Source organism: Ambystoma mexicanum, chromosome 12 (assembly GCF_040938575.1).
Source record: "Ambystoma mexicanum isolate Mex_15411 chromosome 12, UKY_AmexF1_1, whole genome shotgun sequence".
NCBI classification, from domain to species: domain Eukaryota; kingdom Metazoa; phylum Chordata; class Amphibia; order Caudata; family Ambystomatidae; genus Ambystoma; species Ambystoma mexicanum.
In genome coordinates this window covers 551,568,957-551,585,100 of record NC_090936.1, presented here as the reverse complement: position 1 = coordinate 551,585,100, position 16,144 = coordinate 551,568,957, and positions in this window count along the sequence as shown.

Below are 16,144 nucleotides of genomic sequence, written 5' to 3'. Positions count from 1 at the left end.
AAATTTACCTTCCCTTATGCAAGACCGGGTTGCCCCGGTGTCAACAAGGAATGATAATTTTTTGTCACCTATCGTTACCTCTATGCGTGGCTCCTCCGCACTATTAGGTGTTACTGACAGGATGGGACACACCAAGGCCGTCTGTGGGCTGTCCTATTGAGGGTACAATGATTGGCCATTCCCTGTATAAGGGTTGTGTCCCAAGACCGTCACCCTACCCAATTGTGTTTGTTGCATTTGGGGTTGTTGTGTTATAGCTACTTGTTGTTGTGGCAGTGAATATGTTTGTGGCTGTTGTTGTGTTACTTGTTGTTGTGGTTCACTTCCTTGTTGCAACGTCTGCTGTTGCTGTATGCCCTGCTGTTCTTGTGAGATCCTAGGTTGTACCTGTTCATTCCATGCTGGTGTTCCGGGCCTGACCCTACACGTGCGTGACATGTGTCCTAATAATCCACAACTCCAACACACTGGTGGTTCCCTGCTTTGCCATGGGAAGCTCCCTGTATTGTCCTGGTATACTGGTTGTGGTTGCCCTGTGGGGTAGGAATTTCTAAGTCCTCCCACCTGCTGTTGGGTGTTATATCCGTATCCTCTCCCTCTCATAAATCCTCCTCTCCCCCTGTTATAATTATAATACCCAGCTCCTTGCATTGGGTATCCTCCTCCCATGTTTGGTGCGTGTAATTGCAGTGGCGGCACTTGTTGTGTTGTAGTCTGTGAATGTACTATTTGCGCGGGATCTTGTGCAGCCACTACTTGTGTGGGGCTTTGGGCCATTGGTGTGGGCGTAGTTATTAGTGCCCCTTCCATTGTGTATTTAGTAAGTTTTTTCTGCACTAGTTTAGCCTCTTCTGTTTTCCTGTCCTCTTCATTTTGTTTCATTTTTCCTTGCCATGTCCTGCAGTGATGTACTATGGTCAGTTGGATTTCTGGCCATGGTTTTGCTTCCATTCCCACTACTTTCTTTAGTTGTTTCTGAACTCCTTCTGGGAGCCCTTGTACCAGTATGTGATAGAATATTGCTGGTGTTTTATCCCATTGTTCTCTAGTTTCCATGCGCCACTTCTCTTGGATATCCTGGATATAATCAACAGGATCCTCATTCTCACGCATCTTACGGGAGGTAATTGCTCCTATGTCTGATGTGTCTGGGTACTGTACTCTTAATGCCTGCCATAGTGCATGTCTGCAGTTTGCAAATGGTGCCCCATCATGCGAAGTGTTTATTATTGTTACCCCATGGAATCCCGCTCTCTTCCAAATGTCATCCGCTCTATCCCCCAATATTGATATTAACAGGCCCTTTACATCTCCTACTGCTAGTTTCTATCCTGCGGTGTGTTTTTCCATTTCATATATCCACTTACCCGCACCTCCACTTAGTGATGGAAGCCTACATTTTATATTTTCTTTATCCGTATGCTTCCAAGGGACATACTGTGGTCTAACCCCTCCTCTCTCCAACAGTGGCATTAGATTGTGTCTTGTGTCACCCTTTACGTTCCATAATCTCGAGTCCTCACACCCCTCCTCTTCTTCCGTTTCTTTTACCGCTTCAATTTCATCCATATTACCCCTGCCCTCAACTCCTTCTCCATCCTTTCCCCTCTTTTCGTCATTTCCTGTTTTTAATGTGGGCATGTTTATTAGTCTGTCCTGCCTGCGACTAGGGAGGTCTCTAAGCCGACATGCATAGGGTGTCAGTTCGTCCATGAAGGGCGCAAGCTTTATTCTGCGCAGCGAGCGTGAGGGGGTTGAGCATGTAGGGCGCGATGGGGGAGGGCGTGATTGGGATGGGGATGGTGGGGTTTCATGGGTTTGTCTTTCCACTAGTCCTTGTTCTCCCTCCTCACTTCTCTCCAGCTCCCCCTTCCTCCTACTGATCCAAGGTGAGTCTATGTTGGTTCTAGTGAGGTATAGCTTATCTAAGCTTTCCCTTTCACTTTTTCTTCCTTCCCTCTCCACTCCTTCTTCCTCCTCACTACAAAAATCGTTCATAAATGGCATCCCCCACTCCGTCTTTTTCCCCTTTATTGTTACTGTTTGTAGGTCTATTAGGTCTATTTCCCCTTTTTCACCCTTACCAACTCCTCCCCCCAGTGCTGATGTTGTCGCTACTTCTCTACTTCTATATACATTCCCCCATCTGTCGCTCTCCCTACTCCTCTCTTCTATTCCTCCTTCACTTCTCTCCTCCATCTCCCTACTATTTACCTCCCTTTTCCTTTTCAATTCCTCCATCACTTCATTGCTCATCTGTTCCAGTATTCTTTCATCCTCTTTTTTTCTTTCCCATTTCACCCTTTCTCTTTCTACTATACTCTCTATTACCTTCCCCTCTTCATATTTTTTAGCTGTCTCTGATAGTAACCTCCTCTTCCATATTGCCATTTCCTTTTCTTTTTCTTCTTCTTCCCTCTTCTTCTCTCTCAGCACTACTCTTGATACCCTGTCTGCTGCTGCTTTTACCCTTTCAGCTTCTCTCCTTTGCTCCTCATTTCGTTCCCTTAATTTGTCCAATTCATTCTTGCCTTCTTTTCTTTTCCTCGCTCTCTCTCTTTCTTCCCTCTCGAGCTGTTTGATCAATTCATTCTGCTCATCCCTTAGCTTTGCTAATCTTTCCTCCAAAATCTCTTCCTTTTGCCTTAATAGCTCTTCCCTCCTCATTTCACTCTCTCTGGCACTATCCTCGTCTGTTCTCTTTATCACCTCCCTCTCTTCCCCAGTTAGTGAACCTCGTAATTTTAATAATATCTGTGCAGCTACCCACTCTTCATTTCCTATCTCTACAGTCTGCTCTTCTCCAATCCTCCCTTCCCCCACTGGCATCTTTCGATGAGCCACATATGGTGGAGGGCTGTACGCCGGGTTCGAGTATCCTTCAGCCGCCCTTAACTGTCCTCCCTCTATTTCTCCTAATTCTCTTAAAGGGTACAACCCCCCTCCCTCTGTTTTCACTCCCGGTGTTATGGGTATCTCGTCGCTTGGTTCCTTTTTTATGTCATCCGATTTTTCGACCTTTCCTCCTCTCTCTCCTCCGTACCCCGTGTTCTTTGTGCTTTCACTCCCCTTTTTCCCATCCTCTTCTTCCTTCTTAATCTCTTTTTCTTCCGGTGTTTCCCCCATAGTGAACATTCCATTTGGTCCTGGTCGGGACCCCTGGAACATCCTCCATAAGTTAAACACCTCCACATGGCTTGCCAGCTTCTTCCCCTTGTATGTATTGTGCAGATGGTTTAGCAGTGAATGTTGGGCATATGGATCGAAGCTACCGTTAGGCGGCCATGGTGTTAACATTTTGTTATCCGTCCCCTGGGTCCATTCTATGCTGTACTTAATCAGTTTCTCCCTATGGGGTGGCAGTGTGGTGCATATGTGTTGTAGTGGGGTAGTGAGGGTGTTCCCCCACCCTCCCGACCCTGTCCCGTATGACATAGTAGCGCTCCACTTCTCACCCGTCTCCTATCTGGTAGCAGTTTATCTCACTAGCAGTTTACAATATACACCCTTATATTGTTTACCTGGCCCCGTAAATTTGGGGACTTACGACAATCCTTTGACAAAATTAAAAACTAATAAAAAATAATAATAAAATAAAAAAAAAAAAAAAATATATGGGGTTTTACACTTGTATGTTTCCTTCTATCTTTCTTTCTTCATACAACACCCTTGCAGCCCCCTGCGGCCGAAGCGCACACAGCCCCCTGCGGCTGTGTACCCCTTATGACGCTCTTATACAGTCGTCCTGGTTCCACGCTCTCCTCCTCTTTTTACACTTGCCGTGGCCGGCGTTCTCCGTGCGCAGCCACCCCCCTCCCCCTTTCTCCCTTCCCCGATCAACTCGTTTATCGTTTATCTCCGTGTCCGCTCGCTCCCCTACCATATATCTCTTTCCTACCACTCTCAAAACCAATGTGCCTTGTGCTCGTGATATCCTATTAAAGCCCTACTGGTGACGTCACCGATCTCTTCGAGCTACTGGTAAGTTCTTCATATGTTCTTTAAGTTCAAAATACACTTGCAATTTACCCCCGCTAACCCTACAGCTGTCTTCCTGTCACTCCTGGAACAAGGTAATCAAATCAATAATATAATCGGACTGCGCACACTGCGTCGCCTCGCGTGTGATACGCCCCTCAACAGGAGGGCTTAACCAGCCAATTATCTTCCGTATTGGGCAACTAGCTTAGCTACCGCCTACAGGGAAACGTCATCTACCTATCGAGTTTCTTGCTCGAACAATAGGGATCCTCATCTACTCATTGATCAATAAATGCCAAATATCCGGATTGCGCTGTCCGGTCTTCTCGCAGCTCTGTGATGGTCCTGTAGTCCTCAGAAGGGGGCAACGGCAGAGGGGGCCGCGCCGCCGGGCCTCCTCACAACGGGAGTGCCTGGAAAAAGTAAAAAATAAAAGGTGGATCTTAAACAGATCTCAGCAGTGCCTCCAACTTGTCGGGGGGGAAATTCTGCCGGGGTCGGCCGGGCCGTCCGCAGACCTCCGGGCAGGGAGGCCCCAACTCCTCCCGTATATCCCAGATGAGATAGAGTATGAGACACACGCAAGAAGCAAGGTGACTCTGCTGTTTATTAGACAAAAATGGCAGGGATGGGTCAAGGAGCGTACGCGTCCGTCCTGACACACACACAATCGTGGGGCTCGCAGGCCCTTTTTACTGTATTATGACGCGCTACTTGCGTCACTTTAGAAAGTTAACAAAAAACCTATCGCCACTCTTAATTGGTTGCTCGAGTGGTAGGGTTAGTATAGCACACGTATAGAGAATAATATTAGTGGATGAAGGTTAGTCAGGTGATATATCTGGGTTGTCCCTACAATTAGATACATGAAAATTGTTACATGAGGACTCCTAATGATTGGCTAATACTACTAGCGTCAGTAATAAGAGCCCCATGTTCTGATTGGTGCGCCCGTGAGCTTCCCAGCCTGGGACCACCGCTGTTCCCAGCTCTCGGTGTACCTGCAGTTTGCAACAATGTTTCGCTATGGGTACGTGCAGACAATGTGAGGATTTATTCATAGCTGGAAGGCTGACCGCTCCCACTGTCGCAAATGTCCATTGAGCCTTTCAAGTGTATCTGCCTGTGTCTCGTAACGAGGGATCCAGACGCCTCTTTTCTCCTGGGCTTGGCATCTCGTCAGGTTCGGCTTGGTCACGTGAGGTGGGACCGTGTTTGAGGCAGAATTCTGCACAATTAATATTGTTTTTCCACTGTGTGTTTGGTTTAATTTGCAGGTGTGACTTTAACGTTGGTGCGCGGAGTGCGAGGTTGCAACATCGTGCCCTTGATGATTTGCTCTTGGAATGTGGGTTTGCAACATTGCGACCTTGGCTGGTTGCTTCGCCGGGCTCATTCTGCAGGATCAGCAACCTGACTCTTGTTTTGTTAATGTCCACGGGAGCTCTTGCTTGCGGCCTACCTAGGCCTAGTGTATAAGTGGATCCGTCTGGTGCAAAGGTGCTTTAGGTTACAGTACCATATAGTTTCATGACCAGTATCGTGTCTTCATTATATTTCTCATGGTGGCAACTGGTTTAAGAGAAGCGTGAGCAAGCTTTGTAGATGAGTTCATGACGCGTCTTGCGTTTCTGTATTTTGAAAGCCTATGTAGAAAATAATAAAGATGCATGTCCGTTAGTATGCCTGTCGCCTACGTCATAGCACTGGGTATATTCTTCGTGTAGATTGGTGCGGGAGTGTCCAGTGTATATATTTGCACAGGTGTGCTTAACCGTTGGCTAGGTCGCCATGGCATCTCTAACGACGTGTAGATTTTAGTCTAGTTGGTCTGTGCCGCAGGTGTCGGCATGGCCAGTGCGGGCTGCTGGGCAGGCAGATGGACACATCCGTATGTTCCTGTACCAGGGTATCTGGTCGTCTGGTAAATGGACAAACTCTTCTCGTGGCGGGTGTCTGGGTCGTGACCCTTTAGGCCAAGCGCGAGAGGTGAAGGACGGGAGTCTGGTCTTCCATTCTCCCACTTCAGCGTGCACTCTCTCTGGAAATAACCAAGTCCCCCCGGAGTGACCATAGTCAACGCAAACTGTCAGTCCTTTATTTGGAGAGAAGCAGAACCGAGAAGTGGATGCAGAGTGTCGTAGTAGAACCAAACCGAATAAAATTGAAAATAAATCCCCATGAAGTAACACAAATTACAGAGGCCTACTCTAACCACTCGAGGGACTCCATGGAAAATAAAGTTGAGTGTATCCATCTGCTACAGCAATACACGTACCAAGAACAAGGTTTGAAAAGAGGCTCCTTCAAACCAAAGCACCAGTACGATGAAGGAATTGCTAAACGAAAACGACAACTTCGCAAAGAACTCAGGCAACATGCCAAACTAAGCATCTGCAACCAACAAGTGGCGAAAAAATTGAGTAGACAAAAATATAAAAACTGACTGATCTCTCATATGGTAATTCTCCAGCAACAAGACTCAGAGACAATGATGTCAATCCTAGCTAACAAAAACTCGCAGGACTTTTGGAAATGAATAAACAACAACAGTTGCAAACAGCAAGCTATACAAACTAATATGGTCGCCAAAGACCAGTGGGTTCGACACTTCGGAAAACTGTATGAAAATAAAGGTTCAATATCAGAACCTAATCTACCAGAATTATACACATGGGATCTTCAGTTTGAGGTTTCAGACATCCTGCAAAGTATTCAACTTTGTAGTTCATCGCCGGCGCCTGATCCGGACGGACCAACAAATCACACTCTAAAGCAAAATCCAAAAGAGTGGGCAACTTTTTGGGCAAATCTGTTCTCAAGCATAGCCAACCAACGAGCAACTCCATCGAGCTTGAAAAGTACGATAGTGGTCCCCATTTTTAAGAAAGGCAATTGAGCAAACCAAATGACTATAGACCCATAGCACTTTTGGACATTTTAGGTAAGCTATATGCAGCCCAGCTCCAAAAACAACTAACGAAGTGAATAACAACAAGCGGCCACTTGGACCACAGGCAGTCTGGCTTCGTGAAAGGAGTTGGCTGTGGTTTAAATTTGATGATCTTCAACATATTAAAAATGGAGGCAATCAAAACAGACAAGAAGGTTTACCTTGCATGCATTTACTTATCACAGGCTTTCGACAGTATCGACAGAGAGCTGCTCTGGGCGAAAATGAGCACCTGGAATTGCCCCGATAGTCTTCTAATGGCAATAAAAGATTTTCACACTGACACGGAAATCAGAGTGAGACTGGACCAACAGGGCACCCTATCGGCACCCATAAAAATGTGCCGTGGTGTAAAACAAGGTAGCCCGTTGGCTTCTATTATATTCAAGCTTTTCATATCTGATATCGGTGAGCACTACGCTGCTGCTAAGGTGTTCCCCCCAAAGATTAACAGCAAGGAAGTAAATTGGATACTGTATGCAGACGATCTGGTGTTACTGGACTTGAGAACTATAGGCCTTCGGTGTAAACTAAACATACTACAACAATACATGATCCAAAATGGGTTGTGTGTCAACACAAAAAAACACAAAAAAAATCAGAAATCCTAGAACAGAGAAGCGGGCAAGAACAAAAAGTTCATTCGGAAGCTGGGACATGAATCCATTGAATTAGTAACGCAAACCGTATACCTAGGCATGTGTGTCAGCACCAGCATTAATGACTCCCTCTGGATCGAAAGAACCAAGGCCAAGTGTAAGCAACTCACGACCCAGGCTTGCATGTTAAACAAAAAATGTGATAAATTCTCTATCACGCCGGTATTGAATTTTTACAAGCAAAAAGTTTTTTGCGCACTGATTCATGGAGCAGAAAGTGCTCTTGGTTGTACCGTAGAATTTTGGTCCTCTCTTGAACACTCTTTTTGGACAAAAGTCTTGTGGTTACCAAAGGGTGTACCGACTGCATGCTTAAGATACGAGCTAGGATTGCCATCCATCAATGCAGGAATAATGTGGAACACCCTTAACGAGTTTCGCAAGATGACTTTGTCACAGGTAGCCCCCCAATACGCAATCCTGAAGAACACAGCGAATGGTGACAGTGAGAGCGTATTAACATCATGGGCTCAACATGCTGAACATTTTTTAGCGGACATAGGTTCTGACAATCAGACATTGCAAAACAACCCAAATAAAGTTAAAATCACATGATGGATCCAAGACTGGATTGATACTGGGGATACTCGGCGCAAACATAGAGCCTAAATCAAATACCAACTAGAGAAACCTCAAATTTCTGGAATACGGACGACCCAGCAGCATTAACATGCCGACTGTGTGAAAAACCGTGTGAGACATTAAAACATCTGACATTAATATGTCTGGTCCTGACACAAGAACGGAACATGAATTTGGGAGATTTTTTTTCGGGCAAGCCCATCCTTTGATGTTGAAGATTGTTGCCTGAAACTGTTTAATGATGCTGATCGGAAGCTGACGATTGAATTAACTTTCTTTTTAGAAAAAGTACTAAAGAAGCTAACAAAAATGACGGTTCCTCTCAAAATTTAAAGAAAAAAAAAAGCTAAATTGTTCTCGCACTAAATACAGGGGCGAGAGAGGGTGATGAGAAGGAAATTACCTCTTGTGACCCTTACCCCTACTTTTTCTCACCCTTGTTTTTGTTTTGTACATTATCTATTTTCATGCTTCTTGCTTTTTCTACTTTAATGTTCTTCGTAAATTCCTTATTTTTATTTTTGCTTCTTTTGTTTTCTATTTTAATGTTGCAATTATTTCCCAATTAATTGATCATTCTTGATTGTTCATTAGTTCATCACTGTCTTTTTAAAGGTTTGTAACAAACCAATTTAAAAATAAAATGATGTTACAAATGTGTGGGGTGTGTGCAGCGTGCATGGGTCTTTGTAGTCTTACTACACCCTTACCCGAACCCACCCCCTTGCTTGAATTGGTACAGTACACGTGTTTTCAAAGTCTAAGCTGGGCATGGACCGCGTCACTTGCCTTGCCTCTGCACGTGCACATTAGAGAAGTGCAGTCCCTTGTTCTGGGCAATGCTGTATGGGCATCCCACAAGCGAGGCAGGGTAACTGCTGTTACCATCGGCAGCTGGGAGAAAGGCAGCCCCAACCTCCCCGTGCCTGCTCCTCTCCTCCCCGCAGCTACAGAGACACGCAGTCTCGGCAGCACAAAAGCCACAGAAGGGTAAGGTGCGAACAGTCATCGCACCCTTCCTCCAAACTGCAAGGTGCTAAGCGCCATAAGGAAAACAACCGTCAGGCAGGGCCCAGGTTCAAAAGATCTGCCCCCACCAGGGGGTCAGACAGTCGGCTATCCGGCCGGGGGCTGCGACAACAGCAGCCCCCACCACATACACAACAAAGACCCAGGGCCTCCCTGAGTCCTATAAATGAGAGCAGCATGCTCAGAGTAAACACAATCTGTTTGTGGACCCTGAACGGGGACCCAAGCAAACAGGAGGTTCACTGTTTACTCAGTGTCTTCCAAATCTTCTTGCTTCTTTACCACAGAACCCGTCCACCCTACAAAAAGGGGAGAAGAACAAAAAGAAGTACAAGGCACTGTACGGTGCCCACAACAAGTCCTGGGACACAAGAAGGCGGCACGGGTCTGAGGGGGTAACCTCAGGACCCGGTGCCCAAAAGTATGATACCATCATGATATGTGATATTGTTATTGCCATAACCCATATCTGTACAATTAAATCCTACTATTGCCAACACTTGATACAAGTTGTGAGCCTATCATTATGGGTGAGGTTTTGGGGTTCAGCTATTACTAATGCATGCATATGGGTTCAGCAGTTATGTACGTGTTCGGCTACATTGTTTTTTGCGAAACCTGAGTGCTCTCTGATTCAGTGCTCATCAGGAAAGAAGTGTGTTGAAGGAGCGTCAATAAAGCAGCAATTTCCTGAGCCCTATGTTTGCATGAGCTTTTCCACCCTTTCCCGTTACCTAGGGGTAAAAATGAAGACAGGACACACTCTCATCCTTCCAGGCCAGATGTATACATTTGTTGCGATTAAACACCTTTATTTTTTCATCGGGGAGCATATTTTTGTTTCAGAATGCAAGGGTTAGAAAAGACGCGGTATACTGCTTTTACTTTGTGCTCGATGTTGCTCGTTTCCAAACACAATGATGTCAATGTGTGTTTGGAACTGTGTTTAGGTGGAATGATGCCGTTCACTTTTATTACGGTGCTGAATTGGTACAGCCCATGTGTTTACGAAGTCTGGGCTGCCCATAGGAAAACTAGTTCACTTGCCTCTTCACGTGCACATTACAGTAAAGCGGCGCGCAGGTCCGTATTGTGCACCTGTGCAGCAACATTGTTTTTGGAGGACCTAATCGGACTGTGTGCACTTTCTTGCAGTGCTCACGCTGGAACAAGACTTTCGCAGGATCGTCTTCCAGAAGGCAAGCATGACCCTCTTCACCCTTTCTCAGCTGCCCTCACTGTAATGGAGGACTGAACACGGGCGCAGGATACTCATGGTCCTCAGCCAGCTTTAGAACTTTTTTCCTAACCAACAAGTTTATTTTTCCATTGGGAAATACATTCTTGTATTAGAATACGAGTAATATTAATAGCGTGTTTTTAGGCTTTTACTTTATTCTCCGCATTGTATGTTTCGAAACACAATGTGAATGTGTGCTTGGAACTGTTTTCATGGATGGAAGAGTGGAGCTGTCCAGTGATATGATATGATAGTTTATTTATATAGCGCCTATTATACACAATGTGCTTCAAGGCAAGGCAGGGAACAAGGGAAAATACAATGACATTCTTGCAGGCCATGAACAGTAAGGATGTGAAATTAACTATCGTACTCGGCCTGACGACATTTCAGATAGTGCAAGAGCTAAGACATAGACATAGATAAGTGGGGGGGAGAGTGGGAAGGAAATGGAAACAGACAGGCGACTACTGTACTAGGCCTGACAACTTTTCTGGTAGAGCATGAAAAAAACAAAAGGTGAGGGAGAGGGGTGCAGAAAGGGAGGGGAGGAACAAAACAAGCGACTATCGTATTAGGCCTGATGACATCATAGCTAGTGCTGGAGTGGGGGGGGGGCAAACGATGGTTGCTATCACCCTAGGTCCAGGGACAATTCTGATAGAGTAAATGCATAGAAGAAAGTAAGGGGAGGAGGGGAGGATATAGAAAAAAGAAGAAGAGGAGAGAACGGAGAGTAAAGCTGTCCAGCCCTCCACCCTTTCTTACGGTGCTGTGACTGGTGCCTATTTGAAAGGCCCACTTTAAATTATTTGTTTGTACAAAAAAGGCATTACTGCAACAAATGCATATTGAAATGTTATCTAAAGACCACTGCAAGGTAGTAATGGAACGCATCTTGTTTCACCTTCAAGCGCCTTCTTGAGCTCCTCATTAGTAAAATGTAAAGCAGAGGACGTGCATCTGCGATAGTGCACACTACAGTTACACGAGTTCATAATGCATTAAATACAATCATACAATTCTTCAAGAAAAGTCGAATTTCATGCATGCAGCAGTTTATTATACAGGCCCAAATGCAGGTCTACTCGTTGCAGGTTCTGCAAAACCTATTCTTTGGAGGCAGGTTCTTTGTAAATTGCCCTCCCTCCAATTGGCAAGAAAGCCATGACTTTAACCGGACTGGGCATTTATAAATATGAAGGGGGAAATTCAGTGCTTCATTTGTAAACCAAATATGTATCTGGGCCCAAATAATCTTGGCGGCCCACCACCAGCCCATCACACTGATGCTGCTCCATGTCAGTGGCAGAGAGACACACACACCCCCTCCACCCCCCGTCTTTGGCTATGCAAGTCATTAAGGTGCTCAATTTCAAGTGGCAGAGCCTTTCTTATGCATGATGGAACATTTCCAACTGGAAGAGCTCACAAAACACAGTTACCTTGCAAGTCTGTGCAAGTTAAAGTGAGCAATACAAAGCACCCATTTGAAGATTTGTTTATATCCTTGATATCTACTATTTTGATATGCAAAACAATAAAGTTGCTTTAAAAGTGCCAAGGACGAGTATGCATGTCCTTTTTGCATAGACTTGCATAATAGCCTGGCACTTAAGGGGTTAAGTCACCAATCAAATGTTTTCAACATTACAAGTAACAACTTGCTGGAAGTTTGTGACAAAGAATCTCCATATCTATCTTTGTTTATTACACAACTTCTTTTATTACATGTCTTAAATCACTTAAAATACAGTGGGGTTTAGGTTTTTCCGATTGGCATCTTGCATTCTGGGACTTATAATGAAGATTACCCCTGCTAATAGCGCAGGGAGTCTTGATTCTATTACAGACAAGGAGGCCAGCATTATGCTGCTTCTTCCATTTATTCCTGTCTCCAGCATCTTCAACAATAAAACACATTTTTGTAACTTCCCAATTGGGAACACTTTTTTTTGTTTTACTTTTTCCAACTAAAAAAATACATTTCCCTTAAGTCCCAGGCCCACTGTAGTCCCACAGTCCTGGTCACATGCTCCTAGTCCTTCCTTTTCCTGTTCTCTCCCTCTTCTTGAATGCTCCCAATTGCACTCCAACTTGAACTGAACTTTGACCTAGTCCAAACAGGTTATAGGTCAAATGTTCGAATCAAAATGGTTGAATGACAAAAGGCTCGAGTCAAAACGACTGAAAAAAAGGGTCCAATATTTTTTTTTGGGGGGGGATTCCCCCCCAAACCACCGTTTTTGGTGTAAAAACACCTTTTTTTACCTATAGTAAAGCAAAAAAATTAAATATACATTTGAAAAAAAAATGTGACCCTTTTGTTTTCGGTCGTTTTGACTCGACCCTTTTGTCATTCGACCATTTTGATTCGAATATTTGACCGGACACCGTCCAAAAATAGTCTTTGTTCTTTCAACTGTCCTGTTCTGCAATTCTTCTGCAACAAAACTGGCGGTCTTGCTCGCAGATAGCTCTCGTGTCGCCATCAATTGGCTTAACTATTTGTCTGGTCATCTCCTAATGAAAGATACAACAGAGCATATTAGGGAGGTGGATACACACCCTATTTTGTGGGAAAAGCGTATCATGAGTACATCGTTATACATCAACTTTAACTCTCCTGTTTATCTAGGGCGGGAAAGTAATGCTCGCTTCCTTGTCTTTAATAGAATCAAGACTCTCTGCGCTATTAGCAGGGGTAATCTTCACTCTATGTCAAGACGGAGGCGAGCATTATGCTTATTCAAAGCTTGTAATCACTGTCTTTGTCACTGACTGTACCAGCATAAAATAGAATGTTCTAAAAGTATTATCACTTGCCCAGTCGGCCGCACGTGGGATATCCTGCGACATTGCGCCCTGTGCTAGCGTGTTTGAAGCCATTGCGCCCCTAACGGAATGCACTCTAAACTTAGCCATATCTACTCCTGCTAACTGCATTACTTCTCTCACCCATCTTGCTATTGTGGCTGTCCCTACTGCCTTGTGGGGTTTCCTGCACGCTATTAGCAATTGCCTTGTCCCCATCGACCTCTGTTCTGCAGTCCTATGTTTGTATTCTTTTATACAGGTTGCTACACATCATTTGGGGAGTTCCTGCAGGTATGGATAGACTATTGTCATTGAATCTGTCTTCGTTCTTCTTACTAGGGTGAAGGTTACTCCTTCTGGTCCGTACACTTTCCAATTTACATCTAAAGCTCTGACATCTGCCACTCTCCTACATGACACTAGGCACAAAAGCATCACCAGTTTCCCTGACAGCTGCTTCAATAAGAGGTATTTGTTGCCTAGCCAGCTGCCTAATAATTTCAGGACTACTGAAACGTCTCATAAGGCGTCATACTTTGGCTTTGGCAGTTTTCTAAATCTTATTGCCTTGAGTAGTCTAACCACTGCTATGTTCTCCCCTACGGGCAATCCCTCTATGGGTACGTGGCTCGCTGATATTGCAGATCTGTATACCCCGATCGTTCTAAATGCTTTCCCGTCTTGGAGTAGCTCCGCCAAGAAGTTCAATATTTCTATTTGAGGGGCCGAAACGGGATGAAGAATTCTCCCTTTGCACTACCGTGACCATCTACTCCAAGCTGTGTCGTAGCTCCTTCTAGTCGATGGTGCCCACGACTCCGCGATGAGGCTAGCAGCTTGTGCCGAAATTCCTGGGCAATTCCAGCATCTCCTGCTATCTTGCACGCCATCAGCGGAAGAGTCCCTTTCACTCTAAGAGGATGATACGACCCAACTGGGTCCATGAGAAGGCTCTCTCTTGGGGGTAGAACCCTCGGGTAATCAGTCACCAGTTCCATCAATGTCGGAAACCATACTTGCGATTTCCAGGTGGGGGCCACTACTATCATTGTCACTCTCTCTCTGCGGACTTTCGTTAACACCCTGTTCATCATAATAAATGGAGGGAAGGCGTAGTGCGTCTCCCTTCTCCAATCTTGGAGAAAAGCATCTACGCCTGCCACCATGTGGTCTAGTCTCCATCTGAAGTATCTGCTCTTTTGCGCATTCAGTCTGGACGCAAACAGATCTGTGTGGGCTGGTCCCCAGAGTCCCTTTATCTGTCAAAATATGGTCTTGTTCAGCATCCAGTCGCTGGAGTCTGCTAGGTATCTGGAGTTCCTGTCTGCTACTACATTGAGCGAACCCGGGAGATATTCTGCTACTACTGAGGTCCCTGATTCTAGGCCAAAGTGCCAGAAATCCTTGGCCAGTTCCGCTAATAATCTGGACTTCGTCCCTCGTAAATGATTGATGTATCTGACTGCTGATATGTTGTCCATCTTCAGCAGGATATACAAATTGACATTGTCTTTCGTAAATACCTTGATCGCAAACGAACTGGCTAACAGTTCTAAACAGTTGATGTGCAATTTGATTTCCGCCGTACTTCACTTGCCCCCTGTCTCTAGATCTCTGCAGCGAGGTCCTCCGCCTGCTCTGCTGGCGTCTGATTCTATCACGAGATCGGGCCGATCGCCAAATATGTCTCTCCTGTTCCAGGCGTCCATATTCTGTAGCCACCATTCTAGTTCTATCCTTGACTCTATGTCTAGTGGCACTAGTTGATAGTATCGAAGACCCTGTTGTAAGTGTTTTATCTTCAGTCGTTGGAGGGCTCGATAATTAAGGGGCCCTGTGGATATTGCTTGGATCGATACTGCAAGTAGACCCATTACTCTCGCTATCGTCCGCAGGGAGATTACTCTTTTGCCAGGGGTGGACTGGCCTATACGGAACTCTGGAGATTTCCCGGTGGGCCTCTGCACCCTGGGCCTCTTTTCTGTGGTATTTCCAAATTTTCTCATAGGAAAAGCATTGGGCTTGTCTGAAAATGTGTCATTTGGGGCCACTTTGAACTTCATTTCCAGGGCCTCTTTTGGTCCCCAGTAATTATTTCCAGGGCCTCTTTTAGTTCCCAGTCCAGCTCTGTCTTTTGCTCAGGCAATTTTCTTATCTCTCTCTTTATGTCTCTTATCTTCCTGGCCAGCAATTCCAGTGTAGCTGTCTTGGTGTCTACGACAAGCCCTAGGAGCTCTATCCTCCTCGTTGGTATCACTTCTGATTTTTCTTGATTCACTAGGAACCCTAGAGAAGTCAGAAGGTCTGTTACACAGTTTATCTGGTATCAAACTGTTTCTCTGCTGTACGCCATCAGCATGTCGTTTAGGTATATTATCATCCTTATCCCTTTCTCTGAGATTGCCTCGACTGTCGGCCTAATGGGTTGCGTGAATGCCCATGGAGCTGAGGCTAGCTCAAAAGGCATTGTCGTAAACTGCCAAAATTGCCCGTCCCAGTCAAACACTAGGAAGGGGCGGTCTTCCTCCTGGATGGGTATCGTTAGGTATGCATCCTTGAGGTCCACTCTCGTAATCCAATCGCCCTGTCTGAGGGTATCTCTGAGCTGCTGGATTCCCTCCATCTTGAAGTGGTGGTAAACCACTCAGCTGTTCATGTCTCACAAATGTATTATGGCCCTTATTCTGTCCTTCCTATGCACCAGGAACATGTTACTTATAAACTTTGGGGTTGTAGTGCAAGGCTCTATCGCTCTTTTGAGTGCTAAGCTCTGCAGTTCTGTGTGCAAGGTCTCCTTCTCTAGCTGTGATGAATGTAAGGGGCGGGGATGGGGTTGTGTGGGTATTTGTGTAAATTCTAACTGCAGCCCTCTGGCTTCTGCAA